Source organism: Rana temporaria, chromosome 1, assembly GCF_905171775.1.
Source record: "Rana temporaria chromosome 1, aRanTem1.1, whole genome shotgun sequence".
In the NCBI taxonomy this organism is placed as follows: domain Eukaryota; kingdom Metazoa; phylum Chordata; class Amphibia; order Anura; family Ranidae; genus Rana; species Rana temporaria.
Window position 1 is genome coordinate 151,271,195 of NC_053489.1, and position 24,560 is coordinate 151,295,754.

Below are 24,560 nucleotides of genomic sequence, written 5' to 3' on the forward strand. Positions count from 1 at the left end.
AGTCTGGCCGGGTACCGCGCAGTACAGGAGATTCAGTTTCCTGTTCCCGAGGCGGACTGACAGGAAGTGCTCACTTCCTTTCAGTCTGCGGCCTGGAACAGAAAACTGAGTCTCCTGCCGCACGGTACGCGGTAGGGAGGGGGGTAAAAAGAACATGGGGGGGTAAGGGGGGAGGCAGTCATCACCCATTTTGTCTGAAAAATATGGTAGCTTGCTGACCATAACCCTACCTGGCTGGATGATATGTATCATAAACAATTACCATAGCTTTCTTTCAATTTTCTTTCTTTACCATCCCATTTCTTATTGCTTCTTTATTGAATCAGGTAATATGTATTAAAGCTTTTTGCAAAAATTTACAAAGCAGACATTTTGCTTGGGGCCCCCAAATTCCTTCAAACGGCCCTGATCGCATAGGACACGTGTAGTATATTGTATAGGACACGTGTAGTATATTGCATGGGACACATGTAGTATATTGCATACGACACATGCAGTTAGTATATTGCATGGGACATGTGTAGTATATTGTATGGGACATGTGTAGTATATTGTATAAGATATGTGTAGTATATCACATAGGACACATGTAGTATATTGTATAGGACATGTGTAGTATATTACATGGGACACATGTAGTATATTGTATAGGACACGTGTAGTATATTGTATAAGACACATGTAGTTAATTGTATAGGACATGTGTAGTATATTGTATAGGACACATGTAGTATATTGTATAAGACACGTGTAGTATATTGCAAAGGACACGTGTAGTATATTGTATAAGACACGTGTAGCATGTTGTATAGGACATGTGTAGTATATTGTATAGGACACGTGTAGTATATTACAAAGGACACGTGTAGTATATTGTATAGGACACATGTAGTATATTGTATAGGACACATGTAGTATATTGTATAGGACACGTGTAGTATATTGTATAGGACACATGTAGTATATTGTATAGGACACATGTAGTATATTGTATAGGACACGTGTAGTATATTGTATAGGACACATGTAGTATATTGTATAGGACACATGTAGTATATTGTATAGGACACGTGTAGTATATTGTATAGGACACATGTAGTATATTGTATAGGACACATGTAGTATATTGTATAGGACACATGTAGTATATTGTATAGGACACATGTAGTATATTGTATAGGACACATGTAGTATATTGTATAGGACACATGTAGTATATTGTATAGGACACGTGTAGTATATTGTATAGGACACATGTAGTATATTGTATAGGACACATGTAGTATATTGTATAGGACACATGTAGTATATTGTATAGGACACGTGTAGTATATTGTATAGGACACATGTAGTATATTGTATAGGACACGTGTAGTATATTGTATAGGACACATGTAGTATATTGTATAGGACACATGTAGTATATTGTATAGGACACGTGTAGTATATTGTATAGGACACGTGTAGTAAATTACAAAGGACACATGTAGAATATTGTATAGGACATGTCACATGTGTAGTATATTACAGAGATCTCCTGTATAAATGATGGATTTATCTGTAGAGCTCCCCTCTGGTCACATAGGGAATGATGGTTTTGGTGCTAAGTTCAGTAGTCTCCCAGTCTGTGCAGACACATGGACATTGTATCTATCTATCTATCTATCTATCTATCTATCTATCTATCTATCTATACCAGTATACATGGACATTGTACCTACAGTATCTCACAAAAGTGAGTACACCCCTCACATTTTTGTAAATATTTTATTATACCTTTTCATGTGACAACACTGAAGAAATTACACTTTGCTACAATGTAAAGCAGTGAGTGTACAGCTTGTATAACAGTGCAAATTTGCTGTCCACTCAAAATAACTCAACACACAGCCATTAATGTCTAAACTGCTGGCAACAAAAGTGAGTACACCCCTAAGTGAAAATGTCCAAATTAAGCCCAAAGTGTCAATATTTTGTGTGACACTGACCACCATTATTTTCCAGCACTGCCTTAACCATCTTGGGCATGGAGTCCCAGGTTGCCACTGGTGTCCTCTTCCACTCCTCCATGATGACATCACAGAGCTGGTAGATGTTAGAGACCTTGCGCTCCTCAACCTTCCATTTGAGAATGCCCCACAGATGCTCAATAGGGTTAAGGTCTGGAGACAAGCTTGGCCAGTCCATCACCTTTACCTTTACCATGTTGGAATACTGCCCTGCGGCCCAGCCTTTGAAGGGAGGGGATCATGCTCTGCTTCAGTATGTCACAGTACATGTGGTATTCATGGTTCACTCAATGAACTGTAGCTCCCCAGTGTTGGCAGCACTCATGCAGCCCCAGACCATGACACTTCCACCACCACGCTTGACTGTAGGCAGAAGAGGCTTCCTTCTGGGACGACGGCCATGCAGACCAATTTGATGCAGTGTGCAGCGTATGGTCTGAGCTTTGACAGGCTGACCCCCCACCTCTTCAACCTCTGCAGCAATGCTGGCAGCACTCATACATCTATTTCCCAAAGACAACCTCTGGATATGATGCTGAGCATGTGCACTCAACTCTTTTGGTTGACCATGGCAAGGCCTGTTCTGAGTGGAACCAGTCCTATTAAACCGCTGTATGATCTTGGCCAGGGGTGGACTGACAATTCGGGCACTCGCTGCTCTTACAGTAAAGAACCCTCTTCGTAGTTTAAGGTTAAACCTCTGTTCTTCTCATTTTAATGAATGGCCACGTGTCTTATTAAACTCCCTTCCGTAAAAAGTTTTATCCCTATTGTGGGGTCACCAGTGTGGTATTTGTAAATTAAAATCATATTCCCTCTCAAGCGTCTCTTGTCCAGAAAGAATAAGTTCAGTGCTCGCAACCTTTCCTCATAACTAAGGTCCTCCAGACCCTTTATTAGCTTTGTTGCCCTTCTTTGTACTCGTTCCATTTCCAGTACATCCTTCCTAAGGATTGGTACCCAGAACTAGACAACATACTCTAGGTGCGGCCGGACCAGAGTCTTGTAGAGCGCGAGAATTATCGTTTTATGTCTTTGCTATGAGGTGCCATGTTGAACTTCCAGTGACCAGTATAAGAGAGTGAGAGCGATAACACAAAATTTAACACACCTGCTCCCCATTCACACCTGAGACCTTGTAACATTAAAGCGGGAGTTCACCCATAAAATTTTTTTTTACCGTAGATTGAGGCTCATTTAGTCAAGGGGAATCGGGTAGTTGTTTTAAAATCGAAGCAGTACTTACCGTTGTAGAGAGCGATCTTCTCCGCCGCTTCCGGGTATGGTCTTCGGGACTGGGCGTTCCTATTTTGATTGACAGTCTTCCGACAGGCTTCCGACGGTCGCATACATCGCGTCACGAGTAGCCGAAAGAAGCCGAACGTCGGTGCGGCTCTATACTGCGCCTGCGCACCGACGTTCGGCTACTTTCGGAAAATCGTGACGCGCTGTATGCGACCGTCGGAAGACTGTCAATTAAAATAGGAACGCCCAGTCTCGCAGCCCATACCCGGAAGCGGCGGAGAAGATCGCTCTCTAAAACGGTAAGTACAGCTTCAATTTTAAAACAACTACCCGATTCCCCTAGACAAAATGAGCAACAATCTAAGGGTAAAAAATGTAGTTTCCGGGTGAACCTCCACTTTAATGAGTCACATGATACCGGGAGGGAAAAAGGCTAATTGGGCCCAATTTGGACATTTTCACTTAGGGGTGTACTCACTTATGTTGCCAGCGGTTTAAACATTAATGGCTGTGTGTTGAGTTATTTTGAGGGGACAGCAAATTTACACTGTTATACAAGCTGTATCGAGCAGTGTATGGTCGGATCTCGTGCAGTGCATGTTCGGATCCTGGGCAGTGCATGAATCTCGGGAAGTGTATGGTCTGATCTCGGGCATGGTCCGATCTCGGGCAGTGCATGGTCCGATCTCGGGCATGGTCAGATCTCGGGCAGTGCATGGTCCGATCTCGGGGATGGTCAGATCTCGGGCAGTGCATGGTCGGATCTCGGGCAGTGTATGGTTGGATCTCGGGCAGTGCATGGTCGGATCTCGGGTATGGTCGGATCTCGGGCAGTGCATGGTCCGATCTCGGGGATGGTCAGATCTCGGGCAGTGCATGGTCGGATCTCGGGCAGTGTATGGTTGGATCTCGGGCAGTGCATGGTCGGATCTCGGGCAGTGTATGGTCGGATCTCGGGCAGTGCATGGTCAGATCTCGGGCAGTGCCTGGTCGGATCTAGGGCAGTGTATGGTCGGATCTCGGGCAGTGCATGGTCGGATCTCGGGCAGTGTATGGTCGGATCTCGGGCAGTGTATGGTCGGATCTCGGGCAGTGTATGGTCGGATCTCGGGCAGTGTATGGTCGGATCTCGGGCAGTGTATGGTCGGATCTCGGGCAGTGTATGTTCGGATCTCGGGCATGTTTGGATCTCGGGCAGTGTATGTTCGGATCTCGGGCATGTTTGGATCTCGGGCAGTGCATGGTCGGATCTCGGGCAGTGCATGGTCGGATCTCGGGCAGTGCATGGTCGGATCTCGGGCAGTGTATGGTCGGATCTCGGGCAGTGTATGGTCGGATCTCGGGCAGTGCATGGTCGGATCTCGGGCAGTGCATGGTCGGATCTCGGGCAGTGTATGGTCGGATCTCGGGCAGTGTATGGTCGGATCTCGGGCAGTGTATGGTCGGATCTCGGGCAGTGCATGGTTGGATCTCGGGCAGTGTATGGTCAGATCTCGGACCGTGTATGTTCGATTCTCGGGCAGTGTATGGTCGGATCTCGGGCAGTGTATGGTCGGATCTCGGGCAGTGTATGGTCGGATCTCGGGCAGTGTATGGTCGGATCTCGGGCAGTGCATGGTTGGATCTCGGGCAGTGTATGGTCGGATCTCGGACCGTGTATGTTCGATTCTCGGGCAGTGTATGGTCGGATCTCGGGCAGTGTATGGTCTAATCTCGGGCAGTGTATGGTCGATTCTCGGGCAGTGTATGGTCGGATCTCGGGCAGTGCATGGTCCGATCTAGGGCATGGTCTGATCTCGGACAGTGTATGGTCGGATCTCGGGCAGTGTATGGTCGGATCTTGGGCAGTGTATGGTCGGATCTAGGGCAGTGTATGGTCGATTCTCGGGCAGTGTATGGTCGGATCTCGGGCAGTGCATGGTCGGATCTAGGGCAGTGTATGGTCGGATCTCGGGCAGTGCATGGTCCTATCTAGGGCAGTGTATGGTCTGATCTCGGACCGTGTATGTTCGGATCTCGGGCATGTTTGGATCTGGCAGTGCATGGTTCGATCTAGGGCATGGTCTGATCTCGGACAGTGTATGGTCTGATCTCGGACAGTGTATGGTCGGATCTCGGGCAGTGTATGGTCGGATCTCGGGCAGTGCATGGTTCGATCTAGGGCATGGTCTGATCTCGGACAGTGTATGGTCGGATCTCGGGCAGTGTATGGTCGGATCTCGGGCAGTGCATGGTCGGATCTCGGACAGTGTATGGTCGGATCTCGGGCAGTGTATGGTCTGATCTCGGACAGTGTATGGTCGGATCTCGGGGATCGTGCATGGTCCGATCTCGGGCCGTACAGCTCCCGAGTCCCGACACTCTCCAGCACACACGATCCTCCAGATGTAACAAGAAGCCGACTTGTGACCGAATGGGGCGTGCCCAGTCCGGATCCGCCTTCTTCTACCCAGCTGGAGCCAGTAAATATTCGGGGGTGTGTCTTGGTGGCAGGGTTAACCCTATGTGGTTGGGATGATCAGGGCCGATGTGTATGAGAAGGACGCGGTGTAGTGCTGGGAGGCCGTCCGTCCTCAGTGGGATCCGCAGCCCGGACTCCGCATCATTCCCCGGCAGGAGACATCACCAAGGTGAGCGGAGCCCGGGGGGGTCCTGGAGGGGACGGGGGGGAGGAGGGCGGACAATGGTCGGGAGAGGAGAGCGGATGCTGATTGATCGTATCTATAGTAACGCGGCTCCTGGACCGCTCTGTCCTCATACATCCTCCCATTGTATCATTACTAAGAATGGGGAGCGACCTCTATATCCCTCATCTCTCTCATCTCCATCTATATGCCTCATCTCTATCATCTCCATCTATATCCCTCATCTCTATCTATATCCCTCATCTCTATCATCTCCATCTATATCCCTCATCTCTATCTATATCCCTCATCTCTATCATCTCCATCTAATGATAGTAATAGAATGACCGTGGATGGAGCCAAGGCAGGCGTCACGTGACCCCCCTCCCGGGGGGAGCACATTGATGGATTACATGTCATCCGTACTAGGTACTGACAGGCACAAAGACTGTCCTAATGTCAGCTCTCTATTCATGTCACACAATGTCATGTCACACAGACATCATGTCTGATCTACACACCATCTACACATCTCACCCAGTGTAATCCCCCCATACAAGAAAGAGATCCTCTTATACATCCATCACATCACCCCCTCCCAATCACACCAACCCGCCATCACATCATCACCCCCATCCCCTGTCACATCACCCCCCCCCCCCCCATCACATATCATCACCCCCATCCCCTGTCACATCACCCCCCCCCATCACATCATCACCCCCATCCCCTGTCACATCACATATCCCCTTGTCACATCACCCCCCCCCCCCATCACATCATCACCGCGTCCCCTGTCACATCACCCCCTCCCAATCACATCATCCTCCTGATCACATCACCCCCCCCCCCCATCACATCATCATCCCCCATTATATCACAATCACCCCCCAATCACATCATCATCCCCTATCACATCATAATCACCCCCCCATCACATAATCACCCCCCTTTCAAATCCCCCTCCTCCAATCAGATCACCCCCCCCCTGATTCACATCACCCCTCTGTTCACAGTGCCCCCCCCCATATTGCTCCTCTGATCATCTTGTCCCTGTTATACATTACCTATCCGATCACAAAACTCCTCTCATGCAGTATATTGCTCCTCTGATCACATTGATACTGTTATCACATTGTCCCTCTGATCATGCTGGTCCCCTAAATCACATTGCCCCTCTGATCACATTGCCCCTCTAAACACATTGCCCCTGTGATCACATTGCCCCTCTGATCATGCTGTCCCTGTGATCATGCTGTCCCTCTGATCACATTGTCCCTCTGATCACATTGCCCCTCTGATCACATTGTCCCTCTGATCATGCTGTCCCTCTGATCACATTGTCCCTCTGATCATGCTGTCCCTCTGATCACATTGTCCCTCTGATCATGCTGTCCCTCTGATCATGCTGTCCCTCTGATCATGCTGTCCCTCTGATCACGCTGTCCCTCTGATCATGCTGTCCCTCTGATCATGCTGTCCCTCTGATCACATTGCCCCTCTGATCACATTGCCCCTCTGATCACATTGCCCCTCTGATCATGCTGTCCCTGTGATCCCATTGTCCCTCTGATCACGCTGTCCCTCTGATCATGCTGTCCCTCTGATCGCATTGTCCCTCTGATCACATTGTCCCTCTGATCACGCTGTCCCTCGGATCATGCTGTCCCTCTGATCACATTGCCCCTCTGATCATGCTGTCCCTCTGATCACATTGTCCCTCTGATCATGCTGTCCCTCTGATCATGCTGTCCCTGTGATCCCATTGGCCCTGTGATGACATTGTCCCTCTGATCATGCTGTCCCTGTGATCCCATTGGCCCTGTGATGACATTGTCCCTCTGATCATGCTGTCCCTGTGATCCCATTGGCCCTGTGATGACATTGTCCCTCTGATCATGCTGTCCCTCTGATCACATTGCACTTGTGATCATGATGTCCCTGTGATCACGCTGTCCCTCTGATCATGCTGTCCCTCTGATCACGCTGTCCCTCTGATCATGCTGTCCCTCTGATCACGCTGTCCCTCTGATCATGCTGTCCCTCTGATCACGCTGTCCCTCTGATCATGCTGTCCCTCTGATCACATTGTCCCTCTGATCACGCTGTCCCTCTGATCATGCTGTCCCTCTGATCCCATTGTCCCTCTGATCATGCTGTCCCTCTGATCACATTGTCCCTCTGATCACATTGTCCCTCTGATCACATTGTCCCTCTGATCATGCTGTCCCTCTGATCACATTGCACTTGTGATCATGATGTCCCTGTGATCCCATTGGCCCTGTGATGACATTGTCCCTCTGATCACGCTGTCCCTCTGATCACGCTGTCCCTCTGATCATGCTGTCCCTCTGATCCCATTGTCCCTCTGATCATGCTGTCCCTCTGATCACATTGTCCCTCTGATCACATTGTCCCTCTGATCACATTGTCCCTCTGATCATGCTGTCCCTCTGATCACATTGCACTTGTGATCATGATGTCCCTGTGATCCCATTGGCCCTGTGATGACATTGTCCCTCTGATCACGCTGTCCCTCTGATCATGCTGTCCCTGTGATCACATTGTCCCTCTGATCACGCTGTCCCTCTGATCATGCTGTCCCTGTGATCCCATTGGCCCTGTGATGACAGTTCCCCCTCTTGATGGGGGTCATTGTGTCAGTAGGACATGCTGTGGATTATATTCCAGCACAGGAGGACTGTATAATACCCTGACAAATCCTGACGTCATGATCTGCTCCCAGAGACCTGATCCTCTTCTCAGACTGTATTAGTGGTAATTCCCGGGTCTGGCAGTCATTCCTCCCTCCGTATGCTTTCCATCAGACGGTGTGCACAGCCAGTCCTACCCTACAGACATGCCTAGGAATGATATGGGGGAATAGTCATTATTCTGTATATATGATTTACACATGACTGCATGGGAGGAGAGCCCAGTGCAGGGTGTTTAATAAACGTTGCCTTTGAATAGAACCTGCAACTCTAATGGCCATACATGCTTGGATAAATGATCGTTTTCTTTTCTGAACGATCTTCCCCGATAGGAATAATCAATCAATGATTGACAACCCATTTGATTGATATGGTACATACGGGAAGGTACATTTTGATTGATGGTTGTAAGAAACTGTTCTACGTTTTAGATTGTGAGCCTGCATGTTGAACTCAGAGATGCAATCTGATTGATCAGAATACAAACAAATTCATTACCAATGCCGATCAATGCAACTTTATTGATACATTTCAAACCTGAGCTATCAACTTTCACTGAAACCGTTCTAAATTGAGCTTAAATCGTTTGGAAGGGATGTTATGTTTATTTGATTGCTATTTTTTTTTTATCACAAATCACACATTAATTGGATAATAAAATCAAAGCTTGTGTGCCCCCCCTAGGCCTAACCATACACTGTACAATCTGCTTTGGATCTACCATCAGATATGTAGTGCAAGCGCCTGCCCGATTCAATGCAAATCGAATAGGTTTGCCACATATTACGTTTTTGGTAACTGTAAAGCAGATTGTGCAGAAATCAGGTTGTATAGTGCATGGGTCTTCAATCTACTGCCCTCCAGTTGTTCAGGAACTACAATTCCCATCATGCCTAGTCATGTCTGTGAATGTCAGTGTGTTACAATGCCTCATGGGAAGTGTAGTTCCACCATAGCTGGAGGGCCATAGTTTGAAGATCCCTGGTATAGTGTATAGCCGGCTTCAGAGCTGATATGATGCTCAGTGAGTTCTGGTTGGGGTCTTGCCTTTACAGACACGGGGCTCTTTTTTTTTTTTTTCTAGCATGCCATCAAGCATACTAGCGCGATCTACAGTACGCCTTTATTTCATTTTTTGGCGCCGTACTCACAGTTTACTCCCGTAGTGAAGTTTCAGACTCCCCGCGGGGAATGGGCGTTCCTATGCAGAGGGAAGATGATTGACGGCCGGCTATGGCGCGTCACGCTTCCCGAAAATAGCCGGAGTAGGACTCGGCGCTATACGGCGCCTGCGCACAGACATCGGAGCTGACTGCGCAGGCGCCGTGAAGAGCCAAGTCCTATTTCGGCTATTTTCGGGAAGCGTGACGCGCCATAGCCGGCCGTCAATCATCTTCCCTCTGCATAGGAACGCCCATTCCCCGCGGGGAGTCTGAAACTTCACTACGGGATTAAACTGTGAGTACGGCGCCAAAAAATAAATAAAGGCATACTGTAACTCATGCTACTATGCTGGATTTGATGGTAGAAACTTGGTTTTTAGGGTGAACCACCGCTTTAAGGATGAACTGTGGAATAGGCAAATATTCTCAAACTACTGTGTATTCTTCCTTGGATCTTGGTGTTCTTTGTGTATTTCTTCCAGATCTGTGCAGTAATCCAGTGTGGACCTTCATGTAATAAAGACCAGTCACTGCTGCTCTCTTTCCTTGTGTAGAATGACTGGTCTTGTCTCCTCCCCCTCCTGTAGTTTTCTGCAGATAGCCCCTCCCACAGCTCTGCTCTTTGCACACACTATCTACAGCACAGTGATGATGCCACTGCTAATTTTACAAGGGGATTTCCAGGTTTGTAAAGGTATTTGGTGCACACTAATGGATTTATATCCTTTGAGAGTATTGGGGAATATATTTCAATGACAGCTTTTGTGCTTGGAGTTCAGTGTGAAACTTCTGTGCAGGAGATTCCTGTTAGGACCAGTCAATACTACCCACTCTCCTTGTGCAGGGGGACTGGTCTTGTCTCCTCCCCCTTCTGTAGTTTTCTGCAGATGGAAAATATAAAAAAATATACTATATAATAATAGTAATATAACATTTTATTTATATATACCGTATTTATCGGGGTATTGCGCGCTCCGGCGTATAGCGCGCACCCCTAATGTAGACCCGAAATTCCTGTAAAAAAAAAACATTTTATTACTTACAGTTTTGGTGTCTTGCCCGGCATCCATCGGCGGCTTTGTCCCGTCCGGCGTCCGTCTGCGGCTTCGGTGGTGTCCTCCCGGCTTCTCCCGCGCTGTCTCCGAGTCGAATCCCCGCTTCCCGCGCTCAGTTTGAACGCCTTCGCCGACATATACCGAGCGCAGTACACTCGGGCACGCTCGGCTTCTCACGCATAAACGTCACAGAGCGTGACCACGAGCGAAGCCGAGCCTGGCCGAATGTACCCGAGTGTACTGCGCTCGGTATATGTCGGCGGAGGTGTTCAAACTGAGAGCGGGAAGCGGGTATCGGCGTATATCGCGCACCCACGATTTTACTCTTATTTTAAGGGGAAAAACTGCGCGGTATACGCCGATAAATACGATATATATATAGCTCTTTTTTTCATCGCATTCGGAGAGGAATCACAACGCAGAGATGTGATTAATTACTTTTTGGGTGACATGCGAATCTAGTTTGTGTTTAACGCATCGCATTCGGTATCAACTCGCACAAGTGTGAAACCGGTACTAAGGATCAATTTACACTTGTACTACGCCAAAGTCGCAGGAGTGCAACTTTGGATGGGTTCAACTTAGATACGACTTTGAAGTGTTGCACAACTGTGACATGTTTAACATTCAGGTGAAAGTCGAAAAAAAGTAGTGCAGGAACCTTTTTAACCCCTTTGGCGCCGATGTAGCACAAATATGTGGCCCCACTGCACTGGGCTTTTTGCTGAGGGGCCGCATATTTGCGTACCTCCCTTTGTGCTGCATGGTGCACTCCCAGCACAGTGACCGGGGTCTCAACGAGAGCTGCGAGCCCCATTCTAACAATCGGGACCCGAAATATCCGATTCTGGGTCACCTGATTGCTGTGGTGGCCTCTGATTGGCTACCACAGTGATCAGTCACTGTTATGCCTGCCCCTGTGTTTTCTGTCTCTTTGAATGGACGAGAAAGATACATTATATCATTCTCTGTCCTTACAGAGATAGGAAAAAAAAAGTGTGTGTAGGAAAATAAATAAATAAAATAGGTTTGATCTAGGTCAATGCCATGGTTAGTGTTTGGGACAAAGGTCAATGCAAGGGTCAAAGGTCAGGGTCAGGATTTTTTTAGGACAGGATTTTTTTTTATTAGTATTAGTGTGTTTTAGCTAGGATAAAAAATAAAGCAAAATACACACTACTTTTTCTGTGCTGTACTACAGATATAAACAACAACTAACATACACATATGTGGTATCCTTGCAATCATCAGGAGCAGGAGAATTTATTTTGGGTTGTTCTTTGGTGTTAGGTTGTGGTAGTAGCAAGAAATATAAGGCTACATTTATAAAATGTTTTTTTTTTACTATTTTGGGCCAGTTTTCCTTTGATAATGGGGGAGGGGGGGGACAGGAGATCTCCATTACCACTTACCATCAAATGAAAGCCCAATAAAAAAAACAAGGTTTTATCCACCTGGATGCACAAAGTATTTTTTAATGATATATATGTTTTTTTATAAAATTGGGCTCAGGCATTAAGATTTGTTTTACCCCTAGGCGCAAAGGGGTTAAAGTCGCTGTGACTTCAAGTTGCACATATTTGAACCATTGTAATTGAAAAACATGGGGTACGACCAGGGGCGGACTGACAACTCATGGGGCCCCCGGGCAATAGGAAATTATGGGGCCACCGGGCAATAGGAGATTATGGGGCCCCCGGCAATAGGAAATGATGGGGCCCCCAGGCAATAGATTATGGGGCCACACAGTATACACATACACACACACACACATACAGTATACATACACACACATGTATACACACACAGTATACATACACACATAATACACATACAGAAACAGTACACACACACAGTATACACATACACATACATATACACACAGTACACACACACACACAGTATACACATACATATACACACAGTACACACATACATATACACACATACATAATAATTCATAGATAGATGTAAAAAAACACAGATTTTTACATACTGTCCCTGGTTTTACTGAGGCTGGCAACCCTGATGGGGGCCCCCTAGTTGCATGGGGCCCTTGGGCAGTGCCCAAGTGGTCAGTCCGCCCCTGGGTACGATTTGTCTTGGGACTTTAGTGCCGAAAGTCGCATAACAAGTTGCGCAAGCCTAAAGCCTCCTACACACGCTCGGTTTTCTCAGCAAGTGCCAGCAAGAAAACTGCTGGCAGAGGTTTCTTGCCTAGTAAACCGTGCGTGTGTACGAGGCTTTGAGGTTTCTCGTCAAGAAAACTGCCCATAATCTAGACGAGAAAAATAGAGAACCTGCTCTCTATTTTCTCGGCAGTGTTTTCCTGCTGAGAAACCCGAGCGTCTGTATACTTACCTGTCGCCGTGGAAACCCGCGCATGCTCGAAATGACTTTGACGCATGCGCAGTAGCTTCCAAGGCATAGGTGGGGTGTAGCAAGACGGCGGCGATGGCATCACTGTAGTCGATGACGTCACCGCGTTCGTGCCATTCAAAAGAACGGTGGTTCTTTTGAATGGAGTGTGTGTGCACTCGGCCGGCAAGAGAATCTTGCCAGGAATCTCGTCGGGAAAAACAATGTTTTTGTCCTGACGAGATTCTGGGCCGTGTGTACAGGGCTTAAGGCTAATTTAGTGTTAAAGGGGTTGTAAAGACAAAAATATTTTCCTCTTAAATTAAAGTCTGACAGTAGCTGATAAAGTAAAAAGTAATGTTTTGCATTATGACTAGTTTGATACCTGTTGAAATCAAGCTGTTTTATTCACCTCCGTCACTCCTGAATCGTTATTCTCACTGACTTCCTGGTTTGCGGTGCGCATTCATTCTTGCTACATCACGGCCTAATGGGAACTACAGTTCCCATTAGGCTTAGCCTCCATGCCTGTGAGGGATAAGAGAGCATCTTCACGCAGGGCTGTAGTCATAGGGAGGGGGTGAGCACATTCTGCTTTCCACCATGCAATACGGCTCAGATGCTGGTGGAAAGCAAGAAGAGGGGTGACGGGAAATGGCATTTTCAAACCTGGATTACTGTATTTTGGAGGTCAAAAGGAAAAACGAGGTAAGTGAAATTTAAATGCTCTAGCTTACAGCAATCAATTGATCTAATAAAGAAACAAACCTTTAGTGTTCTTTTAAGGCTAATTTAGTGTTAATTATAAAAAGTGAACACTATTTTTTTTTTTTTTTGCGTTCAGCCAGCAGGTATGGCCAGCTTAAATAAAATCCATCCCTGGAGCATCTTAAAGTGATAATAGGAGCACACTGCATTTCCTATGGAAGGCCATCCACACAGGTCCTAATAAACGCAAGTGCGGAGATCGCTCTACTAGAGTCACCAACATTTCTGGGAAGGGAGGAATAATTCAACCTGCCTACATGAACCTGATATAAAAAATGTAGGTGGACTTAACCTTTCTATAACAGGACACAGCAAGCTACTGTGTATTGTGATGTTAGTTGTTCCACTGAGGCATGCCAGAGCCCTTCTAACATGTGTAGGGGTGAAGGCATTCCTTCTCTTCCTAGCACCATTTACTTTCTCCAAAGACTGCTCAGCTGTCAGCTGCAGGAACCTGGGAGTAAAGGGGGTCTTAAACAAGCCATTCAGCTGGGTATATATCATGTGAGGCTTGACAGGCCAGAGATTATCATTACTGAGAGAAAAATCGCAAAAATAACCTCATAACTCATATCCCAACAGGAGCTTGAAGAGCCATTTCTTCTTTTTTTTTTTTTTTTGAACGGTTCTGGAGGTGGAACTGACTTTGTGAGGATTATCTCTACTTACTGCTCTGTGCAGCTGCACTGCTTTTGGCGAGTATAATGAAAGAGCTTTTTTATTTCAAATGTCAACGTTGGAATTTTGTGTTACATTATTTTAGAATACATTCGGAGGCACTTGACATTAATTATTAGATTTATTTCTATCTATCTATCTACTCGTATCTTTCTATCTATCTATCTACACATATCTATATATCTATCTGGCCATCATTATATATTATTTTATAGAGACAGATATATCATAAACAGTACTTTGCTGGAGTGCACAACACTCACAGTGTATATAAAATGTGTCCATAGGCCTGCGCAAGGGGGGTGCCAGGTGTGCCTGGGCAGACCCTAATACTGGGGTTGGCAACCTGTCATTGGTGGGCAGGTCACAGGTAAACCGCAATCCTTCCTTGCCGGTCCACAGAACCTGGATAGGAGAGGCCGCGGGGGTGGAATTTAGTGGGACCGGTTTGTATTTTCCCTCTGCAGCAGCTGAAAGTAGGCTTCTCCTTCTCTCCCTTTTGTCAACATTCAACTGCCACAGGAGGAAAATATAGGGGATCGGTACGAATAGATGCCACCCCTCCATTCCCTGTTCCTCTTCCTTCTATTGCCTGGGTCCCCCGCGTGCTCCCTTGCTCCCTCTTTCTCTCATTGTTTCAGGATGAAGAGCGGGGATATGTGCTGGAGCTTTGGGGTGCACACCCTAATGCAATAGGCTGCGCACACCTATGAATGTGTCCCTTAGGCATAGCTCCCAACCGTCCCTGATTTCGAGGGACTGTCCCTAATTTGGAGCAATGTCCCTCATTCCACCTAATTTTTCCCTTAATTTTGGTCTGATCTATATAGATGTATATAAAAAGCACTTTTATCTATCAAAAATTGTTTTCCAGCGCTAAACCTTTCATCTGATTCCTAAATTGCTGCATTTGTCAATTCCAAAAGCCAATATAAAGGAATAGTAGTGGTAAAAAAAAGCACTTGTGGGCTTAACCAATCTTGTTTTTTGTACAATTCTCCTTTAAGGGGGCGTGGCAAGCGGTGTGTCCTATGCCTGCATTCTTTTGCTGATAGGTGTCCCTCATTCCCATCTCAAAAAGTTGGGAGCTATGCCTTAGGCCTGATTTACACCTATGCATTTTTAGTGCCTTTTGCATATTTGCCCTACAGTCCATTTAGCATGGTTTCCTATGGTTTCCTATGGAACACGTTCTGTAGTGCAAAATTCAAAAAGCACTTAAAATGCATATGTGTGAATCAGGCCTTAGGCAGCAGTCACCCAACTTCCCCAGCACCGGGTAATGGGGGTGCAGCCTGCTACCAAAGGCCCCCAGAACATTGTTATCTCTCTCTCCTATAGGCCAAAGCCATGTACGGGTCCCACCAGTGCTCTATGACGATCCTGTCCCCAGCCCGCTCTCCTCTCTTACCCTTTTCCCGATCTCTCATCCTCCTCCTTCGAGTCGCCAATGTGACCACAAAGAGGGTATGTAGTAGTGGCTCTTACTGCCTTTGAAGCACAATCTGAACATAGCTTAAGGGAGATTAAGACGCATGTCTTAATGTACCTTATAAGCTGCCATGGGGGTTTAAAGCAAGTGAGAAAGCAGAAAAGTTAAGCCATGGAAGATGAGGATCTCTTCTAAACCTCAGAACCCTCAAGCCATGAAGGCTGCCATAGATTGCATCTTCTTTGAGTTGAGAGAGTAACACCAGGTCACAACCAACTTGGCATCTGCAAGAAGAGCACAGCAGAGCCTGTCGCTACACAGCCTAGACTTTATACCCAATCCCCTGGGGAAGGTAGACAATGAAGACCTCTCACATACACCTGCTTCACCAAGTTCCCACGTATTAATATCTGTTGCAGGGAAAAAAGAAGTTGATAGGGACTTTAAAGCCCACATCAGGACCTTAAAGCGGAGGTCAACCCCAATTTTTTTTAAAAGCCAGCAGCTACAAATACTGCAGCTGCTGACTTTTAATAAATGGACACTTACCTGTCCAGCATGCCTGCAATGTTGGCAGCTGAGGTCGATCGTCTCTCGGCTGCCCCTGCCGCCATCCTCTGTGAGGGAATCAGGAAGTGAAGTGTTGCAGATTCACTGCCCGGTTCCCTACTGCACATGCGCGGCCCGTCCTTACTGGTCCCTGCTGTCTCCTGGGACCAGTGTGTTTCCCAGAAGACAGCGGAGAGGACGGGAAGGGTTTGACTCCCGCGGCAGTCTATTCCCGGAAGTGGGTGCAAATACCTGTTTTATACAGGTTTTTGCACCCCCTCACCCCTAAAAGGTGCCAGATGTGACTCTGGAGGCGGGAGGGTTCTGAAAAGCGGAGGTTCACTTTTTGTGTGGACCTCCTCTTTAACCACGAAAGATGACCTAGAGCAGTGTTTCAAATGGATGGTAATGTCATTTGAGCAAGAACTTAAAAATGTTATAGCTGGCACCACTCAATTCAGTCATAGAACTGAAACACTAGAAAATACAAGGGAGGACTTTCTTCATTCCCTAGAATTGCCGCAAAAAAACTTACACTGACCTTCGCTAGAATCCTTATTGTTACAGTTAGATGACTACGAGAACAGGAGCAGATGTTCTAAAATTAAAAGAAAAGGTTTACCGGAAGCAACCAGACCCCAAGATCCAATCATCTGTCACATGAAATTTTCAGTCAAATACTGGGACCAAACCATGACAATCACATTGAGACTGGTAGCGCTCACAGACCATTTCACCCTCCAACCCAGGACCAAGACAAGACCAGAGATGTATTTTGTAAATTACATAAAAAATACGCAGAACAAGAAGCAATAACTTTGATTTTAATAGGGCCCAACTGAGCCTTTTCCTTGACCTCTCCAGATGTATTTTAATGATGCGGCAATCCCTTCTCCCACTACTAGAACAGCTGTGCAAAAATATTTCTTGTCATTATGGTGACCCCTTCTGTCTGACTGCTAAGTCAGGGAATATAACAGTCACCCTCAGAGACAAGCTTGTCTCGATCGTTTCATCGAACAAGTAGAGCTGTCTATGATTGATATCCCTGACTGGAGAGTAGTGGAAGATATTACCATTTCTCACCTTCAAGAACCCTGGCAGACTAGATAGAAGGTAGATCCAGAAGGCAGTGCTGGAGCATCATGATCCTGGTCCCACTCCTTTCTCACTGCAGTCTTCCAGATTGTCTAATGCCCCATACACACGATCGGAATTTCCGTTAAACTCTGACTGATTTTTCTGACGGAATTCCGTTCAAGCTGTCTTGCATACACACTGTCACACCAAATTCCGACCGTCCAAAATGCGGTAATGTGCAACACTATGACGAGCCGAGAAAAATGAAGTTCAATGATTCTGAGCATGCATGTTTTTATGAGTATGAGTTCCATAAAGACGGAATTTCCAATATTCATCGAAATAAAAGAGAACATGTTCTCTTTCTAAGTCCGTCGGAATTTCCGATGGAAAAACTCAGATTGGGCACACACATGGTCGGAATATCGGATGAAAAAATTCCGTCAGACTTTTTCCATCAGAAATTCCAATCGTGTGTGCAAGGCAAAAGACTATGTCACATTTCCACTGGATGGCTGATGTCTTCATTACTCTCAGTTGAACTCTCTTGCCACGTACACACGACCGTTATTCATGTCATGGAAAAAAACAAAGTTTTTCTCTACGTGATTCCTCTCAAGCCTGCCTTGCATATACACGTTCGTTAAAAAAATGCTCGAGCAAAGCGCGGTGACGTACAACACGTACGACGGCACTATAAAGGGGAAGTTCCATTCGAATGGCGCCACCCTTTGGGCTGCTTATGCTAATTTCCCCGTCTCATAAATTGCTTCTGAGCAAGCATGTTTTTACCCCCTAGTTAAAGCGTACACACTACCGTTTTTCACAACGTGAAAAAGGATGACGTGAAAAACGACGAGAAAAAATAGAGTAGGTTCTAAATTTTTAATGGCCATTTTTATCTTCGACAAAAATGCTCTGGAGCCCATACACTACCGTTTTTTAACAACCAATTTTTAAAATTGTTATTTTTCTCGTCATGAAAAATGATCGCGGCATCTGACTTTAGCTGTAGATCCCAGTGTTCCTGCAATATTTAAAGAACATTCATTCATGTCTCCTGCACACATGGTGGTGGACCTTTTCATGCCCTATCATTCCTTTGTTCTACTTATCCTGATCCGTCTGTCTCATAGAGTCCCATATCTACAAATGCGCTTACAATATTTGATCAGAGGTGCACACAATCACTAATGCCTCGTTTCCACTGAGCGGATCGGTTCGGTTCGGTACGGTTCGGTTCGCTTTTTTGGGTGTTTCCATTATGAAAGCGTGCCATAAAAGCGAACCGTACCGGACCATTCTGGGTCCTGCTTCAGATGTGGGGCCATAGAGAATGGAACGGTTCCATTAGGGCGGACCTGCAAATACATCTCACTGATTGGTGGACGTGCTAGGCTTTTTTTCTAAACCTTGCATGGTCCCGGATGGTCCGATTTGCAGTGGAAATGCTCTGCAGAATAGACCGGTCCCATTCTAACCGCTCCATTCTTTCTGACCCGAACCGATCCGTGCAGTGGAAACAAGGCATAACACACCCCTGTGCAACCTACAATTTACATGCAGCGGGGAGGACAGAGTGGCCATATCATTATGACTATACACATACTCCAGGGCTCGACAAATCCCGGGCGCCAGGTCGCCATGGCGACTAGAAATAGGGTCCTGGCGACTTGGCTTGGAAGGGGGGGCAAAAAAAAAAGTATTTTTTTTTCTTTTGTGAGCTGGCGCCATCTGGTGGTGAGCCGTTGGTATTACAAGTTATTACCACCAGATGTGTAAGCTGGCGCCATCTGGTGGTGGCCGTTGGTATTACAAGTTAAGCATTACAAGTTAAACAGCAATTCTAATGTAATTTTTCACTATTTTCACTACCATCTTCTTCCCTCTAATTAGAACCCCCAAACATTATATATATTTTTTATCCTAACACCCTAGAGAATGAAATGGTGATCGTTGACAATACTTTCTGTCATTCCGTATTTGCGCAGCGGTCTTACAAGCACACTTTTTTTGGGAAAAAATTACACTTTTTTAATTAAAAAAATAAGACAACGGTAAAGTTATCCCCATTTTTTTTTATATTATGAAAGATAATGTTACGCCGAGTAAATTCATACCCAACATGTCACGCTTCAAAATTGCGTCCGCTCGTGGAATGCCGACAAACTTTTACCCTTTAAAATCTTCATAGGCGACGTTTAAAAAAATCTACAGGTTGCATGTTTTGAGTTACAGAGGAGGTCTAGGGCTAGAATTATTGCTCTCGCTCTAGCAATCGCGGCGATACCTCACATGTGTGGTTTGAACACCGTTTACATATGCGGGCGCTGCTCACGTATGTGTTCGCTTCTGCGCGCAAGCTCGTCGGGACAGGGCGAGTTTTCTGGCTCCTAACTTTTTTAGCTGGCTCCTAGATTCCAAGCAAATTTGTCAACCCCTGACATACTCCCAATAAGATTACTTCGAGTCACAATGTACCCTCCATATCGAACTGTGCACTTTGTATGGCCATTGGCACACACTGTTTTGTGGCAAAGGGATATAATGCCGCCTCTTTCTCACCTTTGGACCCACTGGTAGTTTCCTCTGGTTCCCCTGGGGGAACATATGTAATTTTTTAAATTGTAGGCTAGGAAAAGCAACACAAGATGACATAAATTGACTTGGAATGGGTGGTTGATCCCAAAGAAACACTTAAGCCTCATATACACAATCGAACTTACATCTAACTTTTCCTTAGATTTTTGTCCGAAGGGCGTTGTCCGTGAACTTGGTATGCATACACACGACAGAACATTTTCAGCCAACATACACCAAATCACAAGGTTTTTCAGCTCTTTAGCGCCACCCTTTGGGCAACTTCTGCTATTGTTGTCTGATGTTTAGCATTGGTTCGGAACATGCGTGTTTGTACTTTGGATTTTAGTCCCTGATGATCTGACGTAATACATTTGTTGTCGGAAAATTTGACAGCATGCACAGCCAACATTTGTTGTCGGAAATTCCAACAACAATTGTCTGATGGAGCGTACAGACGGTAAAACACGTTCACCGGACCATTGTTGACGGAAAATCCGATCGTGTGTATGGGCCTTTAGAGAGAAATATGGAAGGTACGCTGTGTACTAGGGGAGATACACTCAATTGTATAACTTTTTCTCTGCGTTGTCAAATTTATGATCCATGAAATCTCTCACACTTTTTAAATCTCACTGCATGGGAGAACCCAACTACAAGGGCCTCCTATTACTTTCATGAAAACTCATACTGAGCGGAGAATCCAGAAATGATTTATACTTTATTAGGGAATGGAAGTCGGAATTTGAGAAAAAGAAAGCATTATCGCTGGTTCACACTGATGCGGTGCAGGAAACCCCATGTAAATCGGGTAGGAATCGCACCGCTTTTCTGTTTAAATCACATGCGATTCTTTTCAGTATGATTTGAGCCCATTCCTTTTGTATGGGCTCAAATCACACTCAAACCCAATCGCTCGTCTCTCGGCTGCACCCACTGCCATCCTCAAAGAGGGAATCAGGAAGTAAAGCGTTGCGGCTTCGCTGCCTGGTTCCCTACTGCGCATGCGCGGTGCGCCCTCACTGGTCCCTGCTGTCTCCTGGGACCCGTGTGTTTCCCAGAAGACAGCAGGGGGTGACGCGAAAGGGAGTGACTCCCGCGGCAGTCTATTCCCGGAAGTGAGTAAAAATGCCTGTATTATACAGGTATCTGCACCCCCCTCCCCCCTGAAAGGTGCCAACTGTGACACCGGAGGGGGGAGGGTTCCGAAAAGTCCTTTTTGTGTGGATCTCCGCTTTAACGACACCCCAAAAACAAGTCATAAAATGCAGTGTGATTGGCTGAATTGGACTGCATGGGTGTGATTTTTCCTGGGAGAGTGCATGTGATTAGCATAGGGCCAACCAGCACTGTCCAGACAGAGGGTCAGGGGTCCTGCATCCTGATAGGACACCTCAGTGCAATAACATGCAATTGTTGTGAACACCCATGCGATCCTATTCCAGTGCGGCAAATAAAGGGTGCTGCCCGCATATGATGGGAACTTGTAGGACCCCATAGCGACAAAGTCCAGTCTATAATACAAGGAGAATTAAATGCAGTGCTTTTCCACTGTTTCCTATTATATAACCATAGCAAACCTTTAGCAGATTTTGCTCTTAAATTTCTCAAAATGCTTTGTCAGCCAGCAACTGGCAGAGCATTGTGGAATATCTAAGTCATCAACACTTTAATATGGAAAGTTGCCCATCCATGGCGTAGTCTTCCAGTACTTACAGTATATACATGGCTACCCTTTCTACTGCCTATACAGACACTTCTCGTTCCATGTAAACATTCAAAGTAAAAAAAGATCTTTATAGTAGCATTTATTTTTATTCCAGTGAAACATTCACATTGCTTTCTGAATTTCATCAATCTTTCCAATTTCGGCAATTTTCAAGAGACTTCTTGCGAAAGTGAGTCGGGTATGAGTAGTCCGCGGTTATAAATTGCTGTCTTTTACAATTTAACCCTTGGGCATTAGTCTTCTTCAAACTTGCTTATTTATATTACAGCTTTACTTTAGGCTGGCCATAAACTAGTAGAATATAGTTAAAAAAATTGTAGTTTTAAGAACATTTGTTTAAATTTCTAATTATTATGCTACGTACACACGACCGTTTTTCATGACGAGAAAAATGCCATTTTTGTGTATGCTCCAGAGCATTTTTCTCGACAAGAAAATGGCCGATTTTTTTTTTTTAGAATCTGCTCTATTTTTTTTCTTGTCGTTTTTTCATGTCGTTCTTTTTCACGACGTGAAAAACGGTCGTGTGCACCGGCATTAGAAGTGTTTGTTTTTGATGCAAGTGACCAGAAAATTCGAAGGAGCTGGATGGAAATTTTTACTTGAGCAAATTCATTGAAAACAGTGGGCCAGATTCAGATAGAATTTACGTTGGCGTATCTATTGATAAGCCGCGTAAGTTCTAGGAAGCGCCGGCGTATCTTCTTTCTGTATTCAGAAAGCAAGATACGCCAAAATTTTACTAAGATACGGCCGGCGTAAGTCTCTTACACCGTCGTATCTTAGTTGCATATTTACGCTGGCCGCTAGGTGGCGCTTCTGGAGATTTACGCGTCGAATATGCAAATTAGGTAGATACGCCGATTCAGAAACATACGTGCCCCCCGCGCATTTTTTTTACGTCGTTTGCGTAAGGCTTTTTCCGGCGTATAGTTACCCCTGCTCTATGAGGCGTACGCAATGTTAAGTATGGACGTCGGGCCAGCGTCCAATTTTTTCCGTTTTACGTCATTTGCGTAAGTCGTTTGCGAATAGGGTTTTGCGTAAGTTACGTTCACGTCGAAAGCATTGACTATTTGCGGCGTAATTTGGAGCATGCACACTGTGATACTTTCACGGACGGCGCATGTGCCGTTCGTTAAAAACGTCAAAGACGTGGGGTCACGATTAGTTAGCATACAACACGCCCCCTACCAGCCAGTTTTGAATAAGGCGGGCTTACGCCGGCCCGTATACGCTACGCCGCCGTAACTTCTGGCGTAAATGTTACGGCGGCGTAGCGTATAGGAGATACGCTACACCCGCCTAAAGGTATCTGAATCTGGCCCAGTGAATGTGTTTTTTGTTGTGGAAAGTCCATTCACTACAACCTTGAACGTTACTAAACCCAGGACCCCGCATTCACTATCTCTGCTCTCCCACAGTACACAGAACATGGAAATGCAATTATTTTAGTAAATATAAACTGCTAAATACCATTTCTCATCAGCAGTATATATCAGTCTTGTGATTTCTATCCTGGTAAAGCTTGTGGAAGGAGTTTTCATACTGCACTTAGCTGTCCTATCAGGATGCCGGACCTCTGACCCTCTGTCTGGACAGTGCTGATTGGCCCTGTGCTGATCACATGCACTCTCCTAAGTAAAAAAAACCTCTCTAGCAATACACACCAAACTGAGCATGTGCAGCCTGACTCCAAAGTCTCTGTCTTGTCTACGGTGACAGTGCAGGAAAGGGGAGGATCTGTGCATACAAGATCAAGCAGCCTTTCAATAACAAAACAGAGGATTAACCCCTTAGGTTCCACAGTGAGTATAACAAGCATGCTTTACTGCATATACAGACTGATTTTACTTTTGTGGGTTTACTAACACTTTAAAAGCAACCCATTGTTGATGCGCTTTTGAATGATATTTATCGTGTCATCAAATGTACTGATGAGAATTTTTGTACGAATAGTTGAACGTTCATTCAGAAATCTACTAATGCATGGTTAGTTTTAGTAGTATGTTTGACAACAGCTTTGTTTATTACATGGCTGGAAACAACACAAATATAATTGTCAGCTAGGATCACTGCAGATCCTAGCGGTCTTGCTTGCGATTGAAGCAGTGGATCCCCTGGAAACAGCAGCTACACCAATCGGTCTTGGCGTGACAAGCACGTTTACTCCCTTGTAATGTGTGTTGCCCAGTGGCGGTCCGCCTATAGAGGGCGCTGGAGCGCCGCCCCCTCTGGCTCCGCAGCGCCACTAAAATAACATACTGTACATTCATGCATTGCATGAATGTATGTTATTGTTGCCAGCTGCCGCTGGTCTATTCAGATGGCCAGAAACTTGAGCGCTGACCACCTGAATAACGGCAGCTGGTTGGTTGGCTGTGCGGAAGTGAGAAAGGTAAGTGCATTTTACAGGGCACAGAGGCGACAAAGGGCACAGTGGCATCAATGGGCACAGTGACGACAAAGGGCACAATGGCATCAATGGGCACAGTGGTGACAATGGGCACAGTGGCAACAATTAAAGGGCACAGTGACATGCACAGAGGCAACAATGGGCACAGTGGCGACAATTA

At 45.8% G+C, this 24,560-nt stretch overlaps 1 protein-coding gene across 4 annotated transcripts in view; it reads left to right on the forward strand.

The window, feature by feature from the left end:
• The first annotated feature begins 5,745 nt into the window (after positions 1-5,745).
• LOC120932100 (synuclein alpha interacting protein) overlaps positions 5,746-24,560 on the forward strand; it is a 336,823-nt gene continuing 318,008 nt past the window's right edge. For 3 of the 4 annotated variants that reach the window (XM_040344238.1, XM_040344252.1, XM_040344261.1), the window contains exon 1: positions 5,746-5,884. The gene's annotated coding sequence lies outside the window, so the exon portion shown is untranslated. The remainder of the gene's footprint in view (positions 5,885-24,560) is intronic. The other variant, XM_040344270.1, reaches the window with a different exon arrangement.